Source organism: Periplaneta americana, chromosome 16, assembly GCF_040183065.1.
Source record: "Periplaneta americana isolate PAMFEO1 chromosome 16, P.americana_PAMFEO1_priV1, whole genome shotgun sequence".
Lineage (NCBI taxonomy): Eukaryota > Metazoa > Arthropoda > Insecta > Blattodea > Blattidae > Periplaneta > Periplaneta americana.
In genome coordinates this window covers 30913516-30936442 of record NC_091132.1, presented here as the reverse complement: position 1 = coordinate 30936442, position 22927 = coordinate 30913516, and positions in this window count along the sequence as shown.

Here is a 22927-nt window from a genome sequence, read left to right as displayed (position 1 = left end):
ATTCAAGGCTGCTTGACGTTCGGGACTTCGGGAATGAACAATCTCGATGTCTCGGAACACTCACAAGTAGTCTTTAAGTCAAGGACGCGACGTAATACAACATTGTCGTTCGGGTTTGCGGCTTTGCGGGCTCTGTTAGTCTTACTTTCTTGATCGTTGTTCATCTCTAGTAGCTACATAGCTCTTCGTGACTCCTTATTTCTCTTCAACTAGACTTGTTAACCAAATATAAGCCATTGCTTTGGTTACATCTCCTATATCATATCATACTGGATTACTATTGTCAGATGGTACAATACACATAAAATAATAATATTTATACAATGACCAAGTTGTGACTTATAAGTAGGAATCATATTCTTTGGCAGTAGCGATACAACAAAATTTTCCACAATAAAATTGCTTTCTTTGTTAAATTTATCCTTCTTTATACCTAAAATACCATACAGTATTTAAGGGGAGGCAGAGGTGAAATTTTCGAACAAAACTGAAGAAAAAATTAAAATTTGTTTTTTTTCCATTTTTATTACCGGTATCTTTATTTTCATATTCCGATGTTAGTTTTTGATTTTTGATTTTGTGCCCTTAAAAGCATGAAATTAAAACCAAGGTAACTGTATTACTATGTTATTCCCATAATAAACTAATACTTATCATTATTTATATACCTTTTCTGAACATATAAATAAAAAGAAATATTGAAAATTTCTTACAATATGGTGCATGGAGTATTTTATATCAAACGATATAAAGTTTTATAAAATTATTAATATTTACAGAACTATTGCACTTAGAAAGTTGAAACTTGGTATGTCCATTACTAATAACATACTTAGTATCCATGATAAATTTCAAACAAATCGGATAAATTTTGTGGATTTTGAAATATTCACCTCTGCCTCTCCTTAATTAAAACAAACTCGCGAAATTTGTATCATTGTTCGAAATTTGTCAATAACCATAAAATATACCCCCCTCTATCGCAAAGAAAACTACGAAATATGCACCAAAAAGGTTATTCAGTATTGTTAAAAATCATGTTTGTAACTTTCGTTTCAGTTGAATTCTTAATCGCTTGGTAACGCCAATGAAATTGTGTTTGTGCGAGATCGTGCGTATTTGCTTGTTTTCCGCACAGAACCAACACGCGGTAAGTGTGAAATACCACATTCAGTATTCCCAACGTAACACACATAACAATTTCCCTCTTCTTACCGCTTAAGCGCGACATTCATTTTACTGCTTTAGGCTTTTAACATATTATTTTTAGAGACGTTTAACATAGTAATAATTATAAATTGGAAACTTACCACTGCAATTTCACCTAAATTGCAATGTTAATTATTGTTTTTAAATATTTGCAAAAATTAAGTAAGGTCTACTACTCCACGAAACTTATTGCATTCCTGATACAAGTAACATTAAGGAAGCCGTGAAAAAATCAACAAGATTCCAGATGCCGATGTTATTACTGCAATATGTTATATAAATAATATTGTTAAAATATTAAGGGGAGGTTGTAAGCTGATTTGGATCAAAATTAACATTTTTTGGTTTTTAGCTGAACTAATAAATTAAGAAAAAGCCAGTAGGTTAAGGAAGATCACAACTACAGGTGTGCAAATTTTCATAGATGTAGATTGAATAGTTTCTGAGATAAGTGTACCTGAAGTTGCTAAATTTAACACGGTGAGGATAGGGCTTACAACCTCCCCTTAAAATGAAAAATAAATCATTACATAACCTTACCGTTTGTTTTAAGTTCGCATTTATAGACTGGGGGGAAAAAAAGACAGACGTATATCACGGCCTGCTGGAGTATAGTAAACACAGAAAACATTTTATAGCAACAATGTTGAAAGAAAGATATTTTGGTTTTCCGAAGTTTCCGTCATTAAACAGAAACCAAGATGGAGATTTCATTGCAACTAATTAGAAATTCGTCTTTCAGGTATGTAATAAACGATCTTCGCACAAAATAATGTACGATACACGAGCGGTATGTTTGTTTTCATGTTCTCGGAAATTAAAAAAGCTCAACTACGTTTCGCTTTTACAATCTTTTCCTCGAACATGAAAACGTCAACATACCGCTCTTGTAACGCATATTACTATTTCTTTCTCTAAAGGTCCCAGGGAAACTTACTTTCTGAACACGTATCGTATTTCATGCTCCCAAACGAAATATTGTAGCCACGAATAAGAGAATGAGACGTGCGTGAAAAGCATAAATTTATAATCGCAGAAGATTAATGAGCACAAACTTTGTGAGATAAAAGAAAAGAAGAAAAATACCTTTTTCCTATATATATATTATAAAATTTTGTTTACAAATCGTCACGAAAGATTTGCATTAGCTGCACAGAGTAATGTTAGCTTAGAGTTGCTCATGTTGAAAGTTAACAAAAATGGAGCTGAGGGTGTGGAATAAATTAGAACACACAGTTATGAAAGCTACACGTGAGGGCCTCATTGTCAATAAGTTTTGTTGGGATGGAGCTTGCATAAGTTTCTGTGCTCATGCGAGCTAACGCAGCCCCTATCTGCTAAAACCGTGTTGAATATTCAGATTTCCACATGCCAGTTTTCCGAACCGCTCTCACTCATTCACTCCCAGATCGTGTCTCTGAGTAGAACAAAAACATAGACCGAGGGGGGAATATCCCGAAACATCCTGCCAAAGCATACACATTAATAACTGAACACAGACAAAAACCGCATGGAATGTGCTTCAGAATATGAGTAAGAAAGTTGTGTAAAATTGCTCTGTGAATCACGTTTTCCTCATGAACAATTTTCAGATGAGAGTTGGTTTTGGTGTGCAGAGAGAAAGATTTAATAATCCCATCTCTAACATAAACACACACACAGGTGAATACGTACGTTACCACTTGTAGCGCGGAATTTTCATTACTGGTTACCAATAATCGCTGCATCAGTGGTGCAGTACTAGCGTGTTGGCCTTCCATCCTGGGAGCCAATATTCGATTCCAGGCCTGGTCGTGATGGAATTTGTGGTGAACAAAGCTGAGGTAGAAGATTTTTTTTCGGAGTACTCCTATTTTCCTCTTTCATTCCACCAAAACTCTACACCTCCTATTCATTTCATGTGTCATCTGCAACCGGTTCGACCAGCGTATAGGTAACTAAGGCTGGTATTCATAGTCGACACTTTATATCACCACTTTGCAAAGTGACACTTTTGACGAAAGTGGCTCTTTCATATTAGTGGTATTCATAGACGATTGAAGAAGTGCACTTCACAAAGTGTCACTTTACGCCAGCAAAGTGTAGAGTTAAAATTTGGTTGGTAATAGAAGTCCCACAATGCCTTTCAAAACAAGTGAACAAACAATAACAAATTAATGACGTATAACCTACAAATTACAATGCTTGTGATTTGAATTGGGAGCCTATTGATTGCGCGAGGAAGAAAATATATATTTAAAGTTGTTTTATTTCAGTTTCTAGTTTTTGTTGCCGATAGTTTAGATTATTTCAGTCAGTTCAGATATATAATATTTTATTAAATAGTTAGTGATACTGCTGGTGAAATTAGGTTAGGTTTTGTACAGTACATAACTGATCCATTAATTTATATAGTTAGATTAGGTTCTGTACATATCTTTTTCATTGATTTATGTCGCTAAGTTAGATTATGTATGTATCCGTTCCACTGATTTATACAGTTCGGTTAGATTTTGTAGCCTACATATCTTCTATTAGTTTATATAGTTAGGTTAAGTTGGACTGAGTAGGTTAAGTTTATATATATATATATATATATATAATCATTAAATTTATATCGTTAGGTTAGGTTTTATACGTATCTGCTTCATTGATATATCGTGTTATTTCCGTTATTTTCATTTTTGTCTTTTTCGTGAATAGTGAATAGAAGTAAAAAAAGAATGAGATAAACACATTACTACTGCTATTATTATTATTATTATTATTATTATTATTATTATTATTATTATTATTATTATTATTATTATTATTATTACTACTACTATTTTCTCTCTCTCGTTTCCATTATTGCCTGCTCTTCAGGAATATTTTGAATGCCAAATGTTTCTATAATGCAAAACAAAATAGGCCTAATAGTATGAGATCTCTTTTCATGGTGAGGTTATGACCACATGAACTAGAAACAGTAGATGTATTGCTTACCGGCGTGAAAATATATATTACCGGTATCAAAACAGTAATGATTATATCAACATCAAGATAAATCTTATCTCAAAATACAGGTAGTCAACAAAAATCAAAATCATTTTAAACCCAATGTAATTATGGAATCTGCTTAGAAGGCAGGCACGTGAGGTCTCTCAATGCTAATTTAAAATAATTATGCCTACATTAGATTGAAGTTAGTTTAATATTATTTAAGTTAAAAAATTCGTTTCAGTAATAAAAAGTAGGTTATATAGGCATATCTACCTACATATCACTTCATCGAATTGAGGTTATAAATATACGAATGTTACTACAGAAATACCTGAACTATAATATTATATATATATATATATATATATATATATATATATATATATATATATAAATGTATGGTACATATCTGTAGCATAGAATTTTAATGCAGTCAATAACTGTATTATTGGAGGCACTGGCAAACGTCTATTATTCGTTTTTGTCAACCAGTCATCGAAAATATAAGCAATCTCAATAAGTTTCTTTATCAAATCGGAACCGTTTTTTTTTTTAATTCTATATCATTATAAAATTCCACGGGATTGTCTTTAGGCCTATCTCTAATTTGTACATTGTCCACTAATTGTGCCATCTCTTCCGCACGTTCTAATAATTCGACAACTTCCAAGACGTCCGCCATTTTTATACAAAGTGCCACTTTCGGCTCAAAGTGTGGTCGGAACTACACTTTCATCCAAAATGTTCCTTTGCATCAAAGTGTCGACTGTGCAACGGAAAAGTGATACTTTGCGTCTTCCAAAGGACACTTTAATCGAAAGTGTCGACTATGAATACCAGCCTAAGTATGGACACTTCGCGTCGGTACCTTTGATGTAGCCGGACTGATTTCAATGACCTTCAAGCCAGCTAGAGCGTGAGATTCTGCTTTCTCCCTAGAGTTGGCGCTGACATCACATCAGCTAGCAGTCGACACAGCGGAAATATAACACATATAATTAATACATCTAGGTACATTATGTACTCAAATAAAATAAATTGGATCCATAAAATAATAAATGCGTCATTAACTGTAATGTCTAGACTGTAAAGTTCCTTTATAATGAGAGTTGAGACGTTGACCACAACAACAATTAAAATATATAATGATTTGATAGCAGTGAAAATAGAAAAACAAAACTCTTATAAGAAGTAAAACCATATAGGCTACCTATATTATATTATATACAAATATTAAACGAATTTTATACAAAATTTATAATGTATTATATTATTCTATAATATAATTTATTATACTTACTTACTTACAAATGGCTTTTAAGGAACCCGAAGGTTCATTCCCGCCCTCACATAAGCCCGCCATCGGTCCCTATCCTGTGCAAGATTAATCCAGTCTCTATCATCATATCCCACCTCCCTCAAATCCATTTTAATATTATCCTCCCACCTACGTCTCGGCCTCCCTAAGGGTCTTTTTCCCTCCGGTCTCCCACCTAACACTCTATATGCATTTCTGGATTCGCCCATACGTGCTACATGCCCTGCCCATCTCAAACGTCTGGATTTAATGTTCCTAATTATGTCTGGTGAAGAATACAATGCGTGCAGTTCTGCGTTGTGTAACTTTCTCCATTCTCCTGTAACTTCATCCCGCTTAGCCCCAAATATTTTCCTAAGCGCCTTATTCTCAAACACCCTTAACCTATGTTCCTCTCTCAGAGTCACAGTCCAAGTTTCACAACTATACAGAACAACCGGTAATATAACTGTTTTATAAATTCTAACTTTCAGATTTTTGGACAGCAGACTGGATGATAAGAGCTTCTCAACCGAATAATAATAACACGCATTTCCCATATTTATTCTGCGTTTAATTTCCTCCCGAATGTCATTTATATTTGTTACTGTTGCTCCAAGATATTTGAATTTTTCCACCTCTTCGAAGGATAAATCTCCAAATATAATTTATTATATCTGAAATATAAAAAAATTATTATTACAACTAGTTTGCCACTGAGAAATAAGGAAAAGCTGTTAACTTGATTTTATTTGAAGCAAAGCGTTACTGGATTATGCAATAAGGTAGGCGATGTTTGGATCCTGTGTCTCAACTCTATACTCAGTTATTATCTTAGCGTATGCTCGATTACACTAACCTCTAGCGCTTAAAATTGGAACTAAACGTCGGCGCACAGAGAAACAAAACACAGGAAAATTCGCTCATTGTCCATTCTTTATAATCCCTATTGGCTGGTTCGACCATTTGCGTGAGGGGCGAGGGGGGGGGAAGAAAATGGCCGACTTTAGCCAACTGGGCGCTGCGACGCGGTATGAGCCAGAACCGATTTCGTCAGTGTGACTTGAGATACGGAAGTGACCAATACCTCGCTCTGTAGCTTAGAGATTCTGTAAGGCCGGGTGCACACAGAATCAGACTCCACATACGTCATAAGCCGAACGAAAACAAGAGTATAGGCCGCGTACGACAGTAGAAATTCGTTTCGGTGTTCAGTGGAAACAGAGCTACCGATACTGTAAATTTATTTATATAGGAGGTTTTGATGTGACGTGATACTCAGATGTTTCTGTAATTGAATTCTTTTAATTCAGGAATTAAGAGTCAAATCTAGTTCATTATTTTAGTAGCACATAGTAGTAGATTACTAACATGGATGAATATATAATAGGATGCGAAACTGCTGTCAGCACCATCTGACGGAAGGGAGCTCAAATACGGTGATCAGCGCCCGACGTCGTGGGTGGTGAACATTAGAACTACGTGTTGGGTAGATTACCCAGAATTCTCTATTTATCCGTTCGTTCGAGACGAACAGACGATGCTCGAGAAGACAAGATGGCAGCCAGAAACTTGCTAATGAGTGTACATAAAGTGATACTACGTGTGTATAAGCAGTGTATGTTAAACAGTGATGTTTATGGACGTTATAAAAATAGTGTTGTTGATGAATGTATTGTAAAGTAATAGTAATATTAATAAATCGAACTATTTAAGTAGTTTATTGCAGACTTTTCCATTGTGCTATACACTAAGTACCCAAAGAATACAATCCCAATTATCTAACCTTTTGCTTAATTTTCTGTCTCTGTCTGGTTATATTTTAATTGGGTAGTGTAAAATAGATCGTCTCTTTTATCTTCCTGTTGGCTCCGGTAAGAATTTTCAGGGGAAGACGCTGTGAGAAATAAAAATGTAAATGTTTTATTTTAAATTGGATTAGTTGAGAATATCGATGAAGGTGTGAGGGAAGGAATATTTTCCGCATAGTTTAACATTTTCGTCACCAAGTGCGTTGCTAAATGCATGGAGTAATTAGTTTTTGTTTTCGCTACTTGGTGCGCTGCTAGATGTAATAAGTTCTCCTCTGTCCATCAGATGGCAGCAAGAACAGTTTCTACATTAGCGCCTCTAGCATGTGTTACGGGAAACTCAGTAAGTTTCGCATCCTATTATATATTCATCCATGTTACTGTGTTTAAAATCTTGCAGCTGTTTTGGGCTAGTCCGTGCCTTCGTGCATCCTTTTCCCTTAATTTGTTTGGTCTATTTTTTCAGTCGTCTCCTGTCTGCAGTGCATATTTACTACTTCATAAAAGACCCAAGGGGTGGTATCATTATATATATTCAAAAGCGAAGAAAGTGTTCAAATTGACCGTTTTGTAATCAAGCTTATTGTCCTTTGCTGTATTCTGAACCCTGTGTTTATAAGAAGAGGGGTGCGGAATAACTACGGACGGGATAAATGGACTACCTGCGGTGGAGCGCTCGATTTCCTAGGATTGATAGCGTCCTCAACTAAGATTTAAGGAGAAGAATAGAAGTGAAGTAAAGTAGATCGAGTAGAAAGAAGGCTAAATTTATTTTGCTATGGCCTCCTTAGGAGCGAAGAAAGATGGACTGGAACTTTATACCAATTGGCGAAACTAGAACCACATAAGAGAGATACGTACTACAGACCTCGACAAGCATGAAAGGCTAGAGAGAACAAGAATCGATATGTAAGTCATTCAAGATCCTGTAGTTTGGTGTATGTGTACATACTCGAATAAACGCATATACATACATACATACATACATGCATACATACATACATACATACATACATACATACATACATACATACATACATACATACATACATACTGTCCACACCTGTGGAGTAACGGTCAGCGCGTCTGGCTGCGAAACCAGGTGGCCCGGGTTCGATTCCCGGTCGGGGAAAGTTACCTGGTTGAGGTTTTTTCCGTGGTTTTCCCTCAACCCAATATGAGCAAATGCTGGGTAACTTTCGGTGCTGGACCCCGGACTCATTTCACCGGCATTATCACCTTCATCTCATTCAGACTCTAAATGACCTAAGATGTTGATAAAGCGTCGTAAAATAACCTACTTAAAAAAACATACATACATGCATACATACATAGGCCTACATACATACATACATACATACATACATACATACATACATATAGTTGCCTCGTTTAATTATTAGGCAGCGGCATTCCTTTTAAGATTTGTAGGTCTTTATTGCATGCACCGATAATAAAATGAAAATGCGACGTTGTCACGTCTTGTTTGTTGCTGCTATATATTAATATAACATGGATATGGGCTAGGCTTAATTGCTCAAAGCATGAGATAATTTGAAGATTTGTTTAGATTATTTAGATTATTTATTTTAAATTAATTATTTAAAGAACTGTAATATAATTAATTTTCACTGTGAACTAGAACAAGACACACTGCTAAAATTTGCAACTCTGGTTTATACACTCCGCGTGGAGTTATTGGAGCGGCCTTCAAAAGACTTGACGACGACAATGGACAGCGCGACATAATTAAAATTATTGAAACTACAAAGCTTCCGTCCTCTTTGACACCGCTAGCCTACTAATTGAACGTGGCTACTTTACATACATACATACATACATACATACATACATACATACATACATACATACATACATACATACATACATACATACATACATACATACATTACAATACAACAAATTACAATGCAATGCAATAAATTACTATGCAATACCATAAATTACAATACAGTACCTTACATTACATATATAATTTTGAGAAACTTGAAAGCAAATTGTGTAGTCCATCTAATTCGTTGCTGGCTAAATGAAAATAGCCCTGTTGTAGGGCTGCTACCTCTAAGCCTTTGGATTATTGACTCGTTTTTACTTATGCTCCGGACCCTTTACTTCCGTTGTTGTTTTATATTTGATTTTACGTAGTTGACATTTCGGACCCTATACATTCGAATATTTTATAAAATTTTATTGGTTTGAAATGTGGTATACAATATTTATCTGTGATGGCCTTAGTTTTATTATTTTATTGGTTCGTTTTGAATACTACCTAAGGTCGTAGAACTGCTCACTTATATGATTTTTTACAAATCACCTTATGTATACTGCATATTTTGTGTACCTTGTTTTACCGTGACAACGCTTTTTAGTTCTTCTAGCACTCTGATTATTGTATTATTTGTGTCTTTGATTTATGAATAATTTTAGATAAGGGCGCAAATAGCCATAGTAGCTGACGCGCCCTTTTTAAACCCCATTATCTATCTATCTAAGCCTTTGGACAGATTTATATGACACTAGCAACACCTATCTTAACCTACGTTAGCGAAGCATGGATCATACGCAAATGTAAAAGATTCAGAATTGTTTCTAATGAAATGAGATTTTTAAGACTAACGGCAGGTTATGCAATATTGGATCAAAACAAATTCAGATACGTATACTAAAGGAATTACATGTCACTTCTGATATCGAATGCACTGGCATGTAAGTTATATGACAAACTGAAAAGAACATCTACACTGGCGTTCAAAGATATCTGACTCCTACTAATCGATAGTGATCGATAATTTGTTGGTGTAAGTGTGGCTTCCTTAGTTATCTCTTCTATGAATAGATGGCAAAGATAACATTCAGTGTCGCCAATCATACGTAAATATACCCGCATTACGGAATTCAAAATTTCATTCAGCTCTGCTAATTGTAAAAATCACTAGGTATAGCGGGAAACTGCTGATATTGTCAATAATGAAAATAATGTATACTTAATCTACATCTATATTTTCCCCAACACTTTTTACACGTCCCAATAATGGTGTCATCTATTGAGAACTAGCGGAACTATTTCAAACTGTGTTCATTTGTTATATCTTTGGTTCTGACATAACCGTGATTATACCACAGTCTAGTATATACAGTCGCGAAGCTCAATATGTAGTAAATATGCAAACATTAGATAGTTGCTCACCACTAGGATCGCTAATATCGCCTCATTACAGGCAATGCAAAATAGCACCGTCACAGTCTATTGTTTCTAGCACCCTCAAAACTCAAGCTTCGTGACTGTATATAGTAGACTGTGATTATACTACTTGTTTTTTTTTTAAGATGGGACATGACAGGAGCGTTGCTATCGGAAAAACAACTGAATGTCACATACACATAGCGTGGTAGGTCTGCTGTTGCTATGGTAACAACGGTTGAGTTGCCAAACTTACCTTTCCCACGTGGCGAGTGCTTAATAGCTGTCTCGGTGACATTTATTGTGCACACAATGTTAGCATTGATACGTTTCGTCTTTGATTCTCTGTCGATTTCTGTAATGTTTTCTTACCTTCGCGTCAATTGTCAATGAATGTTTTAACGTCAACCATCTTAACGTTAATTGCTAACTTCCATCAGCTGACAGCGTGGTAGTCCATATTGGCAACATAGCACTGTAGTTCCAAGCTCGGCCGCTTAACTGTCATGTCCCATCTTTCAAGAAAACAATTATAGAAAGTTCGCTTCACGATCAGAAAATTCTATGTCAGATATCTGTGAACGCCAGTGTACACTGACGTTCAGAGATGTCTGACCCTACTAATCGATAGTGATCGATAATTTGTTGGTGTAAGCACAGTTTAATACTTACAGTCACGCAACTCATACGTATAAAATATGCCAACATTTGACAGCTGGCGCGACAGTAGCCCTCTAGCGGCAGGCAAGTTAACAGTGTGCACACGACATATGATAACACATCAGAAAACGGGTTTTGCGTAATTTATTTTATATTTTTATGCTCTACAGTAAGTGTATATGTTCTTATTAATTTTACTTTAGAATCCTAGAAGAATTTCACACGCAGTTAATCTACAAGTTTCAGAAGCTGGGAATAAACGTAATTCTTTCTGCTCCTTACAACTGAATCTTGGCCCTGATCACGTATCATGGTTTGAAATAATATAATTGTTCGTACGTGGACGGCTAATTCAATTCATTCCAAAATATATTTATGAATCATTGGAATTCTATATTTACTGTGAGAAGAGTCAAAATTAGTAGCTTCAAAATTGTAGGCCATATCTCGTAGAGTACATCGCGTGGTGAACTCCTCTCCCTATTTCCTGAGAAATTAGCTATTTTCCATACCACAAATTGGGGTAAACTCGGCCGCTGAGGTAAACTTGAAAATAAAAAAGGGGAGGATTTAAACCTTAATATGACATTGATTTATGAAGTTCATTATTTTTCCATTTCTTAAGAACCGGTATTCCCTTTATTATTTTGAGTCACAAATAGTGCTGATATTATGGTGTAAATTTTTATGGCAAGTTTACCGTATTTTACATTACATTTCCAGTTTTCACACATAAGCTTAATTTTAACTTATCCTACCTATATAATACGTAATTTACATGCACTTACTGTTAATATGACGTAGGTGAGAACAAATAAATGAACACACAATTTTGTTGAAAAAATTGTAACTTCAATATTAACTCCGAAAATGTAGGCCTAATTTTATTTTCAGAGCAGAAGTGGTGTAAGTCAAAAATGGGTAATGAGGGTTAAAGTAAACATTCTGTAAAATACAGCGCAAAGTAGCAGTTAATATTGAATTTATTTAAACTATTAGTAGTCAGTGAATAGCACGAAGGATATATTAATTGCTACTTTGCGCTGTATTTTACAGAATTTTTACTTTAACCCCCATTACCTAATTTTGACTTACACCACTTCTGCTCTGAACGGCTCAAATAATCACTGGTAATGTAAAATCAACACCAATAACAGTTAACAGCCATGCAAATTATCACAGAAAAGATTGCTTTTTATATTAAATTTAAAAAGGCTCTTTTATTTCTTGAGAACTTTATACGTCTGCCACATGAATCTACACCAACACATCAGAAATTTTATCGACACAGCCCGGATTTATTCAAGAAGTGAATATTTCGCAAAAGGATTACAATACTCCATGAATTCTTGAAAAATTAACACCATGATCCCTACTTGAATGCAATATAACATTCAACTTCTGAAAAATATAAAGAAATAAACACGAATACAAAAATTATGGAATTACTTGCATTAAAAACTCTAGATACATTATCCAAAATCGGAATGGTTACACATTTACACATATGATCTCTGCAAAAAAATAATATACTGTAACAGGTATCTACTTTGACATACAAATAGATAACTGATAACTAATAAATGTTTTATAGAACACAATACGTAGGCTACCTACAACGTAGATTATTGGTTATGACTGAGTTATGATTTTCTCTTGGTCTTTAGGGAATCCGAAGAACGACAAATTCGGAGATTTAAACTTGTTGTTACTGCAATTTTCGTCATTGCACACATTGCCTTTGTTCCGACGCATGATTAAAACGTTTATAACATCTCGCATCCCTTTAAAGCACGTGCTGGCTGAACGAGATTGTATCAACCCTATTACCAGTGCCTTGCCTGCCGCTTGGGCGCTAGTGTCGCGAATGTTGGCAAAAAAAAGTGTTGAAGTTGCGCGACTGTAAGTATTAGACTGTGGTGTAAGTATGGATTCTTTAGTTATTGCTTCTAGGAATATATGGCGAATAACTTATAATAATCACTGTTGCCAATCGTAGATAAATATACCCGTGTTATAAGATTCAGTTTTTCGTCCTACTCTATTGATTGTAAAACAGCACTGAGTTTGGCTAGAAACCGCTGATATTATATATTAGAAGAATAATTTATGCTTAATCTATATAATCATTTTCCCTGACACGTTTTAACGGCTCCCAATAATGGTGCCACCTATTGAGAACTAGCAGAACTCTTTCAAAGTTTGTCAATTATTCATATATTTGGTTCTTACTTATCCCGTAGTAGAAAAGTTCGCTTACACAATCATAAAATCTTAGATCAGCTACCTTTGAACGTCAGTGTACAAGGATGGACCAATGTCATGTATTACGTATGTCCTCTCAACTCTTGAATTATCGTCCTAAGGGCGAAAGATGGAAAGAATGGCCCTTTAAATGCCGACGATAAACCGTAAGAGATCATTAGCCTAATACGTGATAGGATGAAGACTATAGTACATAATACATTTGCATACACTAGGCCTACATATTATTGTATACATGCATACAGTACAGACTAGAGTCGTGAACAACTGGTTAGGAAAAATATAAATTGTTTTTGCTATTGAATGCTTGGCTCTGTAGTCAGTATGCATTTCAGTATGCTATTCTGTCTCGGAGAATATCTCAGATTAGGCTTAACGAATATTCGAGTTATTTCTCACTTTTTGGTGGGTTGACGGCAAAAGACAGACAACATTGAGCCATGCAGAAGTTCAAGAGCCTTTACAAGGAGGCGATTATCATCTTGTAGGCTTACTATTTAATTGATAATTCTTCTTCTTTCACTATAATTAATCAATAAATCAATCACCCATCCATCCGTCGACTCATTGATTCATTCGTCCATGGATTTATTGATTCAGTGATTCACTGATTGGTTCATTCATTCATTCATTGTTTGATTCATTCATTCATTCATTCATTCATTCATTCATTCAGGTATTACAGTTGGTATCGTCAAGAGCAAAACATAGCTTCTTAAAAATGATTTATTAATGAAATAATGCATCTGCTTAGAGTAATGAGGCATTCACAACTACTGTTTTAGAGGTATGCATTTTGAGTTGAAAGTGTAAACGTTACAATAGAATGTGTGTACTTATGTTCTCTTCTATTTAGTAAGTAATTATAGGCTAATTTATTATATTCCTGCATTTTTTACACACCAGATTTCATATTATACATTATACTTACTTCCTTTGTTGTTACCGGTGTCCATTTGTTCACTTATATATGTTATGAAGATAAGTGTAATAAAGTATGAAACCAATTATAGGCCTATATTAAGAAAATACATTTTTTAATTACGGACTCAGACTAAATCCAGACACATCACAAGCTATAACAATGGGCCACCAACGAGCATTAAACAAAATAGATCTAGCCACTGTATCAAATACAAAAATAAATAATACTACAATTACAAATAGTAAGACAGTAAATAATTTAGGGGTATATTTAGATTCAAATTTAAATTTTCAAAGTCAAGTGACCTACATTATGTAAGAAAACTTTTTCCATAATTCATTCCCTCAGACACTTAACCAACGTTTTACCTCTTAGTCTTAAAAAGAACCTTATCCAAACTTTAGTGATGCCCCACTTCAATTATTGCGATTCTCTATTCACGAATCTAAATAATGATCTTGCCCATAGACTACAGCGTGTTCACAATATCTGCGTTCGTTTCGTTTGTAACATTAGAAAATTCGATCATGTAACACCGTCACTAGAATTGTTGTCTTAAAGAAAGAAGATTCTTCAACTCTCTCTTATTACTATTTAAAATCATCCACACCTCCACACCCTCTTACCTAGCATCTCGGTATTGTTTACCTTTCACTACCTCGAACCCGGGACATGTACCTTCTCTCTATTCCTCTGCACAGAACATCCTTCTACTCATCATCTTTCAGCATATCGATTCCACGCCTCTGGAACTCTCTCCCTGACCATGTCAGAGACTGTCGGACAATATCAAAATTCAAGTTTAAATTAAAAAATCACATTCTAGTTCATGGAATTGCTTGTTGAACACCTGTCAGGTTGCGCAACTTCGGCTTAATCCATGACATATAGTAAACATTGTAACTATGCTGTTATAAAAATGACAATTAATATGTAATGTATTTATTATTATTATTATTATTATTATTATTATTATTATTATTATTATTATTATTATCAGTTATCACTATCATCATTGCTATCTCTGTTTTCTTTCTTTTTTCTTATATTAGCTCGAAGAGAGCTCTATAGTGTTCTTTTGACCCTGTTGACCCTCTATAGGGCTTTAATTTAATTTGTATTATTTTGATCAGTGTTTGTATTTCTTTTTTGTATTTATATGTGCTATCTGGTAGGATGGAAGAGAAGGCCTTATGGCCTTAATCCTGTCAGATTAAATAAATAAATTTCCTTCAATTGTTACTTCGTTTGTGTATTCAGAAAATGTCAGTGTTCTGTCTATCCTGCAAAACATCAGGGGCAACCGGTTGAAATTCGAACATTCAGTCGGATGCTCTACCTTGACGGATGCTTTCTGACCGGTCGAATGAAAATCGGTTGTAAGCCCTATTCTGCAGCTCTTTAGTACAGACCATACTTTACATACATCTACACGCCGTACCTATGTAATTGTATTATATTATAACCGTCCAAGATATGTACTATAATGGCTTACACCATCGTTTCTCAAACTATGGTCCGCGGACCACCTGTGGTCCTCGAAGTCTGCTCTTGTGGTCCTTCAAAAAAGATAGAAGAAAAAATAAAATTCAATCGAATTGCGTATCATACTATAGCTGAAAATCTCAGAGTTTGTAAATGACACATGGCAATCACCTTTCACTTTTTCTCCCAGTACTGACATTTTATGAAATTTATTTATCCTACCCGTCTATCGCCTTCCCACTCTACTCTCAGCAACAAAAGAGGGATTTAAAGCACTATGAACGTGGCGTTTCTCGCCATCTTTTCCGTGAAAATCTGACGCTGTGCCTGTTACCCAGCTAGGGACCACTCGAATCCCAAACAGGACCAAAGTACCGAACCTTTTCATGTATTTATGACTTTCTTAATAGTTTTGCTGACACCCAGTCTGCACATTCAAATGGTCACGTACTGTACGTCGTACACCAATAATAGAACATGCAAAGTTACATCTTTACTTGTTGAAAATCGGGCATGTTTCTGCATTAATTATTTTATTTCTGTTTTTGCAAATGACGATATAAAAATTTTCTTCTATTAACATTAACTTAATTATTTCTACATTAAAATGTAAGTATACTGGTATTAAAATATGCTACATAAATGATAAATTTGCTTTCGAAGGGAAAAAGAGTAAGGTGGTCCGCGGTACTGTTCTGACTTAGAAAAGTGGTCCCCACTTCAGAAAAGTTTGAGAAACGCTGGCTTACACTAATATAACTTATCTATCTTTCTTTCGTTTCTAAATATTGTACAGAGAAATGATTTTGCCTCGCCTCGAAAGAGAATGTATTTGTGCGTTCAGCATTAGCTACAGCAAAAGGAAATTGGACATGTTGCAGATGTATTTGTTTGCAGACTGTTATTGAATTACTTGTTAACGTATCTTCCATTCAGATAGAAATTCACAGACGTGTGTGAAAAGTTATCAGATGATGCTATGACACCAAATATATTATCTAAGTTTATTAGACATTCAGAAGGATACTCAAAGTCAATTATACCATAGACAAGAGGAGTTCAACAAATTAAACGAAACATAAGTAGTTTTATATAAAAAGAGGAGTTTCATTCCTGATCTTCTTGTAATTATAAAGAAAGTGATTAAGGAGAAAATTAGTTTGACACAAGAAGGTTTTGTAGTGTATCGCTAATAAATTTGCATTACCGCCTTGCAAGTCAGTCAGCTGCCAATCTACATACAAAATATATTGCAGGTTAATTGCGCGCAAGAACTAATTTGTCTAGAACTTCTTGAACAATTTAAACATTTTTAAAGAACTTGCGGACTTTATAAAAATGTTATGAAAAGGTAATTATATGCATAATATACCTAGGAAACCCATAAAATTTTACTGGATTAATAATAACAAGAAAACTTTCGTAATAAAATTTAATCATTTCATATCTGTCCTCAAAATAGGCCTACAGTTCACTGAAGTGGTCTACGTAAAAAATATCGCTAGATCTCATGTTCTCCAAAAAAAGTCTTGGTGTACACAAATATTTATTTTCCCTGTGAAAGTACAAGCATTGCCCCATGTAGTAAGCCTTCGTTACGCAGAATTTTATTCGAATCGTGTACTACGAACTGAAGTATGTTCAAGAGCGCCCACAGCGGGTAGTCCCAGTGGTAGAAATTGTTACCACTGAGATTTTTATGTTTTTACGCGTTTCTTTTATTTTTCTCTACGTGCTGAATACATGTTTTCTCAAACCCTCGGCAAACAATTCATCAAAAGCGAGTGCTTTAAACTATGAATGCGTGCGTGAGGTAATTTAGATTTCAGAACTGGCTATTTTTCATGTTCAGTTTTCTCTTTCCTCGTCAATCCATTCCCCCTAATTTTCTAACCATCTTGCTACCACTGAGATTGCATCCTGCGGGCGCCCTTGAATCTGTTCATTTTATTTTTAATCCTAATATCAACAAAATAAATTGTATTCATCCGCAAGATACTGTTGTAACTGAAGCAATAGAGAGTTTTCACACCCTCCCGGCACGCTAAATAATTAACTCTATGTAGACGTCATTGATGAAAGAGTCAATCTGAGCCATTTACCTCACGTTATTTCAGTAGCGGACTCGCTATTTTTAGACGCGAACGAAGTTTATCGTAGGCCTAATTCGGTGTTAAAACATGGCATCTCGTTAGATATTTATCACTGTGGATGAACAGCTCAAAATAGAACAGCCCAAGATAGATAAATTATTCAATCAGAAGTACAAAAAAACTAAGGAAAGTTATTTTTCGTTGAGATTCCAACAGACAAAATGTTGGGTCGTGAGCACTCCGCCAAACGAAAATACACCTTTGTCTAACTCGCCGTAACATGAACACCAGTAAATATTTTGTGTAGTGACTACTTTTAAAAGTAATTTCCATTTTTTCTCAACATTTCTTTCGCTTTGACCACCCATCTAACGTGAAAAATAAAAAAAGTTTGCCGCTTACCAACTTTTGAAAGTATAAAAGACTATTCTAAACAGATCACATCGAAGTTAGTATTTTTCTCTCACTTTTCAAAAAAGAATTTCATTTCGAATTCTTTTCTATGTTTTCCTTAGACATTGAACTACGGTATCGATTAAAAACTACAGCACGATTGATTGACCATCATAGGAGCTACGACATGATAAACGTTAAAGGAGCGGGAAATATAGTATAATGACTCTTTCCGAAGTTTTATGAAGTTAACATGTCTCCAAATACGTCACTACTGACGTAAACATACCGTTAACCGTATACCGGGCGACCACGGTGCAAAAACTCTCTAATAACTGTGGCAAGGTACGATTACTGTATCATTAAAATGAACGTTTTAGGTTAAGTGCACTTGAAGTACAAGGACTTTTCACTACCTAATATTAGACATAGATTAGAACATCCAACGAGTCTAAGTAAATCATTATTAGCTAAACATCAGTTACTAAAAATACAATTCATTAGTTGGATAATGGTAGTCAATATCATGATATAGCAGATATGTATGAAATACCATTGTGTAGGTCAGTCGTTCTATGATAGCAGCTATAAATAACACAATTTCAGTACAGCTCCTTAATGTGTCTTTTTTTTTTTTTTTTTTTTTTTTTTTAATTCTCGTAAAATGTACCGAACAGAAAGTCTTTCCTTGCTTCTAGTTCTTTTAAAATAAATAATTTCATCTCTTTTAACACAAATTTCCCTTGTTCGCGAAACACTAAGAAACAAATTAACGCGCATAGGGGAATATCGATACTTGCACCATCTCTCGACTGAAATTTGTACTGTTACGCACGGAAAATTATGACGGTAATCTTAAAGTGGAATATTACGTTTAAATATTGACAAATACGTGCTAAAGTATTTAAATTATATGTATTTCTGATAAAATAATTAGGACAAATATTATAGGAATGATAATAATCCGTTCCTTGCATACTGAAATACGAATTTATTACCAAGGAAGTGGACATAACCAAATTCAAGTTATGACGTCATGTAGGAAACAGCGTAGGCTACGGCTACGTCACATTCTTAGTCATAACATGGCCAACATTGTACAAGTTTATATATAAATGCACGTTTAATGTGAGTTTAATGTAGCAATTCCTTTGTTTTTTAGAACTTTGAACATGTATTTATATTAGACGGTTGTCAAGGTGGCCATGACTAGATCATGGTAACCATGTGACTACGATTCGCGCCGTAGTCTTTCTCGTTATCCACGGAAAACAGCCGTTCCTCCGCCATACACGTTTATGATGTCACTAATAACTTTTTATTAATACTCTACAACTGTTGTAGTACATTATTTTGTGGAACGGAATAATTTCATCTCTTTTAACACAAATTTCACGAATTTCCCTTGTTCGTGAAACAATAAGAAGCAAATTAACGCGCATAGGGGAAGATCGATACTTGCACCATCTCTCGACTGAAATTGATAGTTACGCACGGAAAATTATGACGGTATTCAAGAACTTTTACTAATTAACACTTAAATTGGCAAAACTTCATTTCTCACACTAGTTTATTAAACCGCGTCAGACTGTAAAGAAAACAACTATCGCAATGTCCATATTTTATATGCTGTGCGAGAAAAGGAATTGGAGGCGCGGGCTAAGCTACCTCAGAAAGGTCTTGGCGTAGAGCTATACAGCGAGTTTACTCCGGCGAATTCCTGGATACGACATCGTGAAGGCCTAAACTCTAGCGAGTGGCGCGAAGCTATTAAAATGACTGCACACGTGTCTTCCGTACGTTCCCTTCGGGGCAGGACTCGGGACAACATCCTCTGTCGGCGATGCCACAGAGAGCCAGAAACACTTGCACATGTCCTGGGCTCTTGTCCGCACGGTGAAGTACTCCGTAACTCACGACACCATAGAATTCGTTCGATGATCGCCGAACAGTTTAGATCAATAAATTTTCAAGTGTTCGAAGAAGTTCACGGACTGGCAAACAATGGCAGTACAAGACGAATAGACATGATTGCCATCCCGCCAAATAACAACAATGGCTACATCATCGATCCCACCGTTAGATTTGAAAAACAAAAGAGCCAACCTGAAGATGTAAATAGGGAAAAAAACGACACCTATGTACGTACCGTTCCATATTTCATGGACAAATACGGTCTACAACAAATTGAAGTAATAGGCCTTATGGTTGGAGCGCGCGGAACTATTCCTGGTTTCTTCTTCCAGACCTGGCAACGTTTCGGCCTACAGAGGAAGGCAATTGATGACATTGTTCTTGCAGCTCTGAGAGGATCAATATTTGTACTCCGCAACCATCTCTACGGTCAACAATGATCTTCAACTAATTAATTAGTAGCTACTTATTTATTCAGTCATTTCTTGTCGTTATTGTAAGACTCCCTTCAACTTAAACATATGTATATTATTTATACTTCCACCTGCCTATTGCTCAATATGCTCTGTCTTTGTGGCAGCCTGTTAATACAGGGAGCTGTTATCGTTTAGACAAATAAATAAAAATTAATTTTCGTACCAATTTTTTTCTATTCTATTAAAATTGTAGCATATAGCCTATTAACCTGTTGTATCCTATAGGATACATTACCAATTTAAGGGTTAATAGTGTATTATACCGTACATTTGTGGAATAGGATCCAGAGGGGCAAGATGATCACCAGGTCTCAGTGGTGCCCGTTTTGCCAATTTTGCCCAGAACCGCCCTCGCTGACAAACGTAGCTCTACGTCTACAAACTCTCTGACTCACTTCATTAGTCAAGCACTGCTGTTTTCTCCGACATTCTCTCAAAATTTAAAGTGAATATCAAGTAGGCCTAGTTGCATAGTGAACCCTAAGACTTATCTGGCAGGAATATTTCGCTATCAATATTCCATCAGAGTTATAAAAGCACACAGTTGATACGGCATCTTTAAATCACCGATTAAAAGTTCATAATGCCACACGAGGCCGTGGGTTACACATCACTGCAGTGGCTAGACGTGCAGCAATGAGTTGGGTCTGTCTGTTTTACTCCGAAGTCTCTGCTATGACCACGAACCCAAACTTCATTGAAGAGGAGTCTGTCTCCAGCAAAATCCTCATTTTGATTAGAGTTCTATCGAATTGCCAATTAAATAAATTGGTTTCAATTTGGACTCACGCGTACACCCGTCCCCCGGATTAACGGGAGCTGTAACACAGTCAGCAGTTCCCAATCAATCCTCCCGCGTACCTCCCACTCTTCAATCTGAGGGCGACATATTGAATTACTTCATTTGGAAAGGATGAGTTTGTATATATTTTATCATCAGAAGTTTCTCCATTTAATGTGCTTCCAGAAGCAAAATTTTATATCCGACGCAGTCTCTGGACTTGTGTCTCGAAGTGATTTTTACCTGAAATTTTTGTGAATAGAAATTGATTACAAATTATGACGACGCTTCTTAATAATTAAAAATTGGTTACTAATTGGAAATACAGCTCCTGGCTATTATTCACTTTCAGAGTTCCGGATGAAATCTAAAATCATATCCCCTTCGAACTGTATGAGTAATTAACACCATGGAAAATAATTTATATTTTTTTCTTTAATCCTGAGCTTGCTTACTCTGAGAGAAGCGCTAAAATTAAATTATAGCATTCGTACATGTCAAATGAATATCATTAAGCGACAGAAAAGAGAAAGTTTTCAAAATTGAATTTTCATCATAGCAAGTATATTAGGTATAACAAAAATATATTACATTGCCTACAACTGTGATTGATGTATACTTCAATATTAAACGTTATCATAAGGGGGCGGATGTTGATGACCTAAAAATCTACTTAAAATGATCATTAAAATGCCCTTAAACTAATGGAAAAATGACATGAAATTAAAAGGAAATGACATTTAAATGTTATTCACCGTACTCGCACCACAACTTCTTAAAAATTAGTCACCTTGTTTCAATGACTGCCCTGCAAATCTCGGAGAGAGGAGGCAACTTCCTGGAATTTGGCGAAGATAAAGGAAAAGAACATGCAACAAAATTAAGGTTTTAAGGGAAAACTATGGATTTTAATAAAAGTTTACAATGTGTTTCAATCAGGAGTGGGCCATGTCAGTGCCTTCATTCTCCGTCTCCTCCTCCTTCCGCGCTTCACTTTTATGACCACATCTTCCAGACGAGGGAGTGTGAATGACAAAATAAATTGTGGGCGCAGAGTGCATTCTTGCAATCTTTGTGTTAAAAATGCTGTCTTCTACAGTAGATATCCCTTCCGAACCATGTTGAGGACACAACGTCCTGTCCAGGACATGGTGAAAGTTTCACCCTTCCAAATCTAAATTCGTACCGACAAAAGAACAGTAGCGGTCAAAGCCTCATTTAAACTAAGCTGCTGTCAAGCATTTTATATTACTTCCGTTATGTGAAGTGAAGCCTTCAGAGGAATGAGGGATGGATTTTAGAGTCTGTTCTAAACTATAAAACTCAAACTTCACTGTTAGTCACTTATTCAGTAGGTAAATTCTACTGACCTATTTAGTTAGAAAATGATTTAACAGAACTATCTGTAATGAAGAAAGTAAAATGCATTCCAAAATGATCTGAAAGTTCTTCAAA